General features: G+C 42.8%; 1 long non-coding RNA gene across 1 annotated transcript; it reads right to left on the bottom strand.

Moving 5' to 3' along the window:
* Window positions 1–563: 563 nt before the first annotated feature.
* LOC120743552 lies at window positions 564–2,493 on the bottom strand. The gene is made up of 3 exons (XR_005698227.1): window positions 1,174–2,493; window positions 955–1,102; window positions 564–875 (listed from the first exon to the last, which is right to left on the bottom strand). It is a non-coding gene; the product is annotated as an uncharacterized LOC120743552 (long non-coding RNA).
* Between the last annotated feature and the right edge of the window lie 7,105 nt (window positions 2,494–9,598).

Raw genomic sequence — 9,598 nt, 5'->3', positions numbered from 1 at the left:
TTGACAGCACGGGGAGGACACACAACTGCAGGAAGTGCAGTGAGACAGCCTGGAGAGAGAGAGGGAGAACATGAAGGGTAAATGAAGGGAAGAGGAAATCATGGAACACAAGGAGTGGGAGCAAAGCACAGTAACTCACATCACTATATAGACAGTCACACAGTGGGAGACACAGAAGGCAACAACACAGGGAGAACATCTAATAAACAACACTGTACAGAACAACCTAGGAAACCTGGAGTCCTCAACATAATGCAAAATATGACAGAAAACACAGGGAACTTAAACCGCTGGGTCAAAATGACCCAGGACCATGACAGTTACCCTTTTTAGGCTTCAATGATAAAACAATATTGGTCATTGTAAAAGTACAATTTCAAAAAACAAAAAACAAAAAATCAGTAAATAAAATGAGGCCACTTGGCTTCAGTTCTCTGACAGAAACAAAGCAGGATAGTCGGCAAACTGTGAACAAGATGTGTGCAACACCACAAAGTGTTGTGTTCTTTTTTTGATCATTTCATCTTAGATTATCAAAATATAAAACAAAAACAAACCCCCTCAATAAACAAAAACAAACAGGCTCAGATGCATTACAGGAAAAACAATTCATTCAAATAAACATTGTCACGGCCCAGCGGCACGAGGGAACAGAGATGGACACAGGTGCAGAAACCAACCCGGAAGCGAGACGATAAGGGAACAAAGGATTTATTTCCGCCCACAGGCAAACACAAGCAAAAAAACAAAACGACGCCACCACACTAGTGGCGCGTAGGATAATCTAAGATAACAGAGGGTGACCTAGACACCTCTAGGAGACGGCTGAACAGCAGAGGCAGCGGGGAGGTGGAAACTAGGTAGGGGCCGGGGCACTGGAATAAGAGGAGATCACGGTCAGTGGGATCCAGCAGACAATCAACGATACTCCACAGTTGATTTGAGTTGCCTTACTGGGTTTCAGGTGGAGGGGACAGGTGGGGCGGAAGGCCCGGAAGCGGTCGAGACGTGGGCCGGCAGGCCACGTCGTATCAGCAGCAAGCGGCCCAGGTCCAGGAAGGCGGGAGTGAGGGAGACAAGACCTCCACTCCAGGTGCTACCTCTGAGAACAAGAAGAACAAGTAAGTCATCACATGGATTCTGGACAGAGTTATGATGCTCCACTTGACTAACATGGGGATAGCAGATACTCAGGCGATGAATGGTTGAGAGCGCAGGTCTGATATACTGCCGGAATAATTGCTCACAGGTGGTCAGCCAGGGAGGAGCAACCGAACTCCGCCTAAGGAGGAGGGGCCGCTGTTGGAGACCTGCAGGTACCCACCCAGACCATGACAAACATGCACTTCACAAAACACCACAGGGTAGAATACCAAATGCTGGAGTCGATGAGAGTTTACAAATCTGGCCTTCGCAAGTTGTTCCAAGAAGAGGTTCCACACATTCAGAGGAGAATCCTTTGAGTCTTTGCTGAACTTTTCCATTTGTATTATGGACATCATATCTGTTACCCTTAACTGAAAAGAAGGAGGAGTGGGCGACTTCCATCCCCTCAGGATTAGCCTGTTGGCGGCAATCAAACCTAATTCTAACGGCCACTGCACTGTAACCGGGAGTAGCTCTGATGTCTGAGAACATCCAAAAATTACAAGTTCAGGTTCACGCTGTAGGGGCTTCATTTATCCCTCAGAAGACCAAAGATCAAATATTTTAGACCAACGTCTGTTAATGAGGGACAAGACCAAAAGGCATGGAACAACGTAGCTTCTGCCAGTCTGCACCTGTCACACATTGGGAAGATAAAGGATAAATCTTGTGCAGTCTGACCTTAGAATAGTGTAACCGGTGGAGGGTTTTAAATTGAATTAACTGCTGTTTATAGAGCAAGAATGGATTTTAGACAAACACTTACTCCACATAGATTCAGGCACCTTCCTCCCCAACTCTTTCTCCCAAGCCTGCCTAATCCCAGCAGTATACACCACCATAGAATCACCAAGAAAGTGTACAGTTTTTACCTGGAATCAGATTGGCTCTTGAGTATTTCATAGAGGCCATGCTCCGACAGAAGAGTTGCAAGTCTTTAAACTGTGATTGGATGTAATGCCTGACCTGCAGATATCGATAAAAATGTGGATGTGCACTCCAAAAACTAAAACTGACATTTACTTAAAATGTTTGAGGCAACACTTTTACACTTAAAAATATTGAGTAGATTGGAAACCAGTCAAATCTGTTCAATATACTTAATCAATTGAATAACTAAAGCTTAAACATATTAAGCTGAAATAAATAATTGTAGTTTTACACAAACGTGAAAAAATTGAGTAAGTAACACTGACATGCTTGGTCATGTAACTGAAATATAGATGGTCATTTAATCCAAAATTTTGTTCCATTTACTTAATATTGTAAACGGAACGCAATCAAAATTGTACTTAACATTATAAATGGCCTGTATTTGTATTTTACTAGTCCCTAAGGACCCCAAAGCTTTACACATCCAGTCATCCACCCATTCACACACACATTCACACACTGGTGATGCTACATTGTAGCCACAGCCACCCTGGGGCGCACTGACAGAGGCGAGGCTGCCGGACACTGGCGCCACCGGGCCCTCTGACCACCACCAGTAGGCAACGGGTGAAGTGTCTTGCCCAAGGACACAACGACCGAGACTGTCCGAGCCGGGGCTCGAACCGGCAACCTTCCGATTACAATACAAACTGCCAACTCTTGAGCCACTGGTAGTCTAAGTCTAAAAAAACAAACAAACTAGTATGTAGTTGTTGCGTATTTCATAATACATGTATGAAAAATGACCACATGTTAAACATTTTTCCAAATGAAAATGTAATTTTTATAAACATGGCAATAACTCAAAATAAACGAGCACTAAAAAGACAAGAGGGGGGGTCAATGCCGGGTCATCCAGGGTGTCCTGGAGCAAACCAGGAACCGCGACTAGAAAATGGCTGGAAACACAGAGGGTGTAAGACAACAACAGACAGAGGAAAACACACCAGGGAGTAACGAGGCATTAGCATGATTAGCATGATGGAAGTATAAAGTTAACAGCAAGGCTGAGAAATATAAGAAGCAGTAAAACAGCATTTACCTGAAGTGATGAGTGAACAGGTTGCTGCCAGCACTGAAAGAGACAGAAAGAAAGCTCAGTGTCAGACTGTGTGTTTGATATCAAGTTGAATTCACCTCAAAACATGAAACAGAAATGAAAACCAAACAGGAGAAAGCTGCTGCTTTCATTCACACCTGGATTCTTTGAAAACTCTTTCTAAACAGCAGATTTCAATGACACATTTATTCTCTTCATCTTTCCAACTTTTGTCAATAAACTTATTTGTGTTCAGTTTGACTTCAACTCTTCAAAGTAAATGATCAGCCATGAATTGCTCTCAGGACTCTGTGAAGCCTAACTGTCCTGCTGAGGTGATGCAAACATGTATTTAGGATGTTAGATGAACTGATCCAATGAAGCAGAAAGAAAAGCATGTCACAGTACAGCACAGTGGAAAGCTAGAAAAGGATTAGACTGAACATGTGCAGCTGATTTCATGTATAAATAAAGGATTATCAGTGTGTTGTACTCACACAGTGTGCTGCTGAGTCCGGAGCAGAGCATCATGTTAGGAGATCTGGATTACAGTGAAGAGCTGAGCTGATGGAGGATCAAACACAGAGCTGCTGGATTCACTCTGTTTCAGTAACACCTGTGATGTACATGTGTCTGTATGCAAAACACGTAAAAACCCTGAAAAGCAGGATCTGTTCCTTGTCAGCTGCAGCAGGAAATAAAACTACTTTACATTAAAAGTTATATAAGCCTGGATCAGCTGACCCAGTGACAGCTGGGAGGGGCTCGGATCATCATTTTAAACATGATTAATGGTAGGTTACATTTATTTTAACATTTAATACAAATGATTGTGTTAACATGATGTAAATGATTGCAAACATGTTGTTCCAAAGTTTAGGAGCTACAGTCTGAAAATGTGATCACGTCTGGATTTAAATGAAGAGCACAGAACAGTTCAAAGAGCCTGATCAGCTCAGAGAGAAAGTGACACTCCCCTGTTCATTAACAGCGTCCTAAAGAGGGAACAAAGAGGACGGAGACCAAGTGGACGACACAGACACACATGCAGCAACAGCTGTGGGTGTTCAACACACCAGTGTTTACAGTGGTTTTAAATGGGGTGGTACAGCAGGTATTTATGACGGCTATTTAATGATTCACTGGATGTTACTATAAAACACACAGGTCCATGATATGAATGTAACAGACAGGCAGGAGCACAGCTGAGAACACATTTGACTGGAAAATATTCTGCTTTGCATGAAACATCTCCACACGCCTCTCTGTTCAGAGACCACAGAGGAAGTGGATTCATGGGAAAACACCAGAAACTAAAAATGAGCTTCAAAAACATTCAGAGTATTTAGAAAGAAGTCTTTCTACTGACTGCTGAATTAGTTCCTGATAAACACAACATGTCATTGTGCAGCAGCGACAGCATCATGCAAAAGGTTTGGAGCACAGACAGAACAGGACCTTCATAAACACCCAAATCATCATCCAGGAAACCTGAAACTGAAAAAGCCATCACACCTGTGTTTGAGTGTGTTGTTCAAGCTCACCATGAAGGACTCTAATATGTCTTCTGAAAAAAGATTTGATAAACAGTTTTTCCAACATCTGAGATGTAAATGGATTTCTGAAAGAGTGGCCTTTCTGCGACAGATGTCTTGACCCCAACCATGTAACTGTTCAGTTTTATTTATAGCGCTCCATGTCACAAAAGCAGGCACCTCGAGGTGCTTTACACTGTGAAGTAAAGAACCTACAATAATACAGAGAAACCCCAACAATCAGACGACCCCCTAAGAACAAGCACTTGGTGACAGTGGGAAGGAAAAACTCCCTTTAAATAGGAAGAAATCTCCAGGCTCAGGGAGGGGCAGACATAAGGACCCGTTGATGCCGAGGGGAGGAACACAGGACAAGGACACGTGTGGAAGAGAGCCAGAGATTAATAATCACAACTAATAATTAAGTGCAGAGAGGCGTATAAACACAGTGAGTGAAGAAGCTGGCAGCAGCCCAACTATACTGTATATGCGATCACTTCTTTTTTCTTTGCACTGCTCCTGTTTCCATGTTGTTAGAATGAGCTTACCTGAAGTGCTTTATTACTGTGCCTTATATTAATCTCATATTACTCAAACCTGCGTAGTGTTACAGGACACAGCCCTGAATAGACTCTCGCCCATGTTTGCCTGTAGATAAGAGGGAACCATCTTGTAGTGGAAACTTACTGAAATGCTGTTGTTGAGACTAGAATAGGGTGCCCAGTAATGGTAAATGGCCTGTATTTGTATTTTACTAGTCCGTAAGGACCCCAAAGCGCCAAAGCCATCACACATTCACACACTGGTGATGCTACAGTGTAGCCTGACAGAGGCGAGGCCGCCGGACACTGGCGCCACCTCTGACCACCACCAGTAGGCAACGGGTGAAGTGTCTCGCCCAAGGACACAACGACCGAGGCTGTCCGAGCCGGGGCTCGAACTGGCAACCTTCCGATTACAAGGCTGACCACGTGAGCGCACAGGGATGGTAGCCTTGAAAGAGAAGATGTACCGTGTGTTAATAAAGTCGTCATTTTCCTTCGAGTTCATTGCTGTTGATGCTGCGCTCCTCAGCAGCTTTCTACCCTTTCTGAAATGTTCCACCTTTTCTGGTGATAAAGTCTCATTGACTTTGAACGGAGAGACAGCCCTCTCTAACCCCTCCCTCACTCACTCACTCATCTCTCCCTTGACAAAGTGATGAGTTCAAGTGCAGCATCTTTTCTGTCTCTCTCAGTATGAACGTCTTTTTCTTATATTAAGATGTCTCAGGATTAAATGTGGAGACACAAGGACGACTTTCAGTGGTCGATCAGCAGGCTGTATGTGGCCCACCATGCAAGATGACTTTGACATCTCTGATCTAGATGGAGACGATTACTAGAAGCTCCACGTTTCTAGTTATCAGCTGTTTGTAGAGCTCTGATTATTGCTGTTTACAGCTAGCGGTCATCACAGCAACATTAATCTGTTTGTGTCATCCATAAATGTATATTTCCTTATTCTGATATTAAATGCTACACTTTTCATCTCATTATTCAGACTGATTAAGATACAATAACATTATTTAATCTCACACTGGAAAATTCACCTGTTACAGCAGCAAAAGAGTCGGAAGGAAAAAGTGAATCAAAAACATGTTAAAGAGTAAAAATGTCAAATATAGAAAATCTTAAATCCAAAGTAATTTATATCATATACAATTTTACTGTTTACACTTAAATACACAAAGAATTGGTCACATGATTTTATTTTAATATCTGCATAAAATTAGGTGGCTATGATAAAAGATTACAATAGAATAAAATAGAGTTTTTTCTGCTCAATCCAAAAAACACAAAGGTAAACCTGTTGGCAGACGTTCAGGTTCAGTCTGATTAATATTTAACTTTCACACAACATAAAAATCTCCTGTTCTGAGGTCATTCACATTTATCTTCTGCAGACTGAGCCACTGCAGCAGCCTCCTCTTTGTTCTACTGTGCACGAAGAGTTGCTCTCTCACCTCCAGCTTTCACTTATCCCTTTAAACTCCTGTCTGAGTCTGTCTGCATCCTGAACAGCAGCGGTGTTTCCCCATATGAGCCAGTTTGCCCCCTCAGGTCCTCATGTGGGTCCTTTTAGCTACAGGTGACCGTGTTTTTGCCTGAACGACCTGCCAGAGGAACTGAAAGAATCAGCGACCTACTAAAAATCGCTCAGCTGTGTCCACCAGCAGAAATTCTGACAGTCACATCTCTCACAACTCCAGTTTAGAAAACTGGATCAGCAGTTAGAGTGGTGAAGTGGAACCTGCTGCACTTTAACAGCACACACACACACACACACACACACACACACACACACACACACACACACACACACACACAGATCTTCAGTCATGTATCCTGTGCTTCACAGTAACTGTAATTTTATTGGTTGTATTTGTGTATATAACCCCCCCACCCCCCACCCCCACCTCTGTCCTGTATTTATTGTTCTTATTTGTCGCATCTGTGATTACAGCAAAAACATAGTTACAGGCTTTTTTTACCTTTTAATTTTTAATGGTTTAATAAAGGTTCCATGAATTTTTCCCCCATCTGGTGGTACAAAGTGGTATTACAGCCCTATTTATGATGACCAGTACAGTACGTATACGTGAGCATGACGTCACATTCTGTTAATGTTTGTTCATTTGGGAAAGTTTAGGTCACTGCTTTTGTAAGATCAAGTGGTTTGTAGCTTAAACCCATTCGCTGCAACGTTCAAGACAATTTACTACACAGCAAAAGCAAGACACAAGTAGGGAAAGTTCTTTGTGTTACTCATGCATGAGGGAGGCCTGCCTGGAAGTGTCGTCCACCCACTTGACCTCCGTCAGACTCTCGTCCGCTCCCCCGTAACACGGCTCTTTTATTGAGGTTACATGAATAGACATAGGTTCATTAACATATCACGTATACATACACACACAGAGTACCTTGCCTGTGCGTTGTGTAAGTATGTGTGTGTGTGTGTGTGTGGGTGTGTGGGGGGGGGGGGGGGGGGGGTACGACTCTCCATGCCCCCAGGGTGTGGGTGTGCATGACCAAACATGACATTGATGATAAAACTCTGAGCATATATGAGAAGATATTTCTAAGCATAAATGACAACTCACTATATAAACCTGACATCAAGCTTCTTTCATCTTGACAGCCAAAATAAAGCCCATCTTACCAAAGCAGCTTTTTGAGACTGTAATCCTGCCTTGTTACATCTAGGCTGGATTACTGTAACGCACTTTTACTGTGGGGTTAGTGATGCATCCTTTAGATGTCTGCAGGTGGTGCAAACTGCTGCAGCGCGTCTTTTAACTGGAACAAAATAATCACATTACACCACTGGCTATGATGTTCACATCCTGGGCCCTGTTTCAGGAAGCCGGTTTAGTGCAAACTCTGAGTAAGTATACCCTGAGTTAACGAAAACTCTGGGTTTTCGGTTTCACAAAGCGAGTTTAGATTAATTCTGAGTGAGTTACTATGACGACACACGCCGTGAAGCTAACCTGCCCCCTAGCAGGTTAGCTTCAACTAACCCTGACTTTCTCCGCCTCTTTGTCAGAAACCTGACTGTAGGAAGTGTCAGACATGGCGTGCCCCTTCCTTGAAGAGCCAGTAGATGTTGAAGCCCAAATTCTCCGCAGAGCTCTCCGCCGGGAGAGAGTGATTAGAGCGCGTTCGGACATTTTATCATTTCCTGATGATTTCTGTGTGAACGTTACCGTTTTTTCAGCACAATCTATAATTTATTTGAATAACATCCTCAGGCCATAATATTCTCATGTGACACATCGCGGACATCCTCTCAGTTCATGTACATATTATTTGTATTGCACTTCGGTTTTTTGCAAACGGGAGCTTTCTGTATAATATTGGTGACGCTGAGCACGTTTCCAAGGCTACCGTCTGTCGGGCAGTCAGGAATGTTACAGTTGCACTGAAACGTCTCCTGTACTCGTCTGTGGTGTTCCCCGGTCATAGACCCACAAGATTTATCAAAGAGGGATTCCACAAAACTGCAGGTATCAGGATGAACCAAAACTTAATACATGATGTGGTGATATTTGAACTACTATTTAAATTTTACATTTATTCTCACGGTTCCCAGGCGTGATTGGCTGTATAGATGCACTCACATTCCAATCATTGCTCCTTCAGTAAATGAAGGATGTGAACAGGAAGTCTTTCCACAGCATTAATGTACAGGTACATAGTTCCCTGTAGCATTTCAAACTAACAGATTATTTCATTATAGTAATGGATGCTAATTTGTGTTCTCTGCACTGTGAAGATCATATGTGATGCTGCCAACATTATCACAAATGTGGAAGCCAACTGCTCAGCCTCTGCGAGTGGTGGTGGTGGAGGACCCCCACCTGTTCTTCGGGCCTCCGCTTTTTTTCTGTTGGCTATAACGGGTCACATTTGAGCACACAGAGTAAGCAAATATGTACTTGTAATGTGCTCAGATAATTTCAATAAGTGCTTACAGAGGGGAAATTAATGTAGCCTCTAACTGCAATTGATTTACATCGGACAAACAGACCAAGCACTATGGCTCATAATACAATTACACCTCACCTGTTTGGACTATATTTTTATATTTCATTTTTACTTGCTGCCAGGAACGTTTGGGGCCTGTTGGGTTGCACCTGCGCTCACATCACATCACAAAATCAAATGTATGAAATAAAAAATAAAATAAAATATAATAAAATAACGTGTTAAATGGGTGGAAATCCCTAGATCAATGTTTAAATTAACACTCACGCATTGACTCTGTCGGCTATGTTTTGCCATGCATGCTCCCTTTGTTTTGCAGCTGGGGCTGTGTTACTTTTTTTCCGCAAAATTTGCACGTTATCGGCATATGCTGCCATCAGAATTTTGGCGTCAAGCGCTGTAAAATACATTGACCG

Source organism: Simochromis diagramma, unplaced genomic scaffold (genome assembly GCF_900408965.1).
Source record: "Simochromis diagramma unplaced genomic scaffold, fSimDia1.1 OVJJ01000072.1, whole genome shotgun sequence".
Taxonomy (NCBI): Eukaryota; Metazoa; Chordata; class Actinopteri; order Cichliformes; family Cichlidae; genus Simochromis; species Simochromis diagramma.
This window is presented reverse-complemented; position numbering and strand designations above follow the sequence as displayed.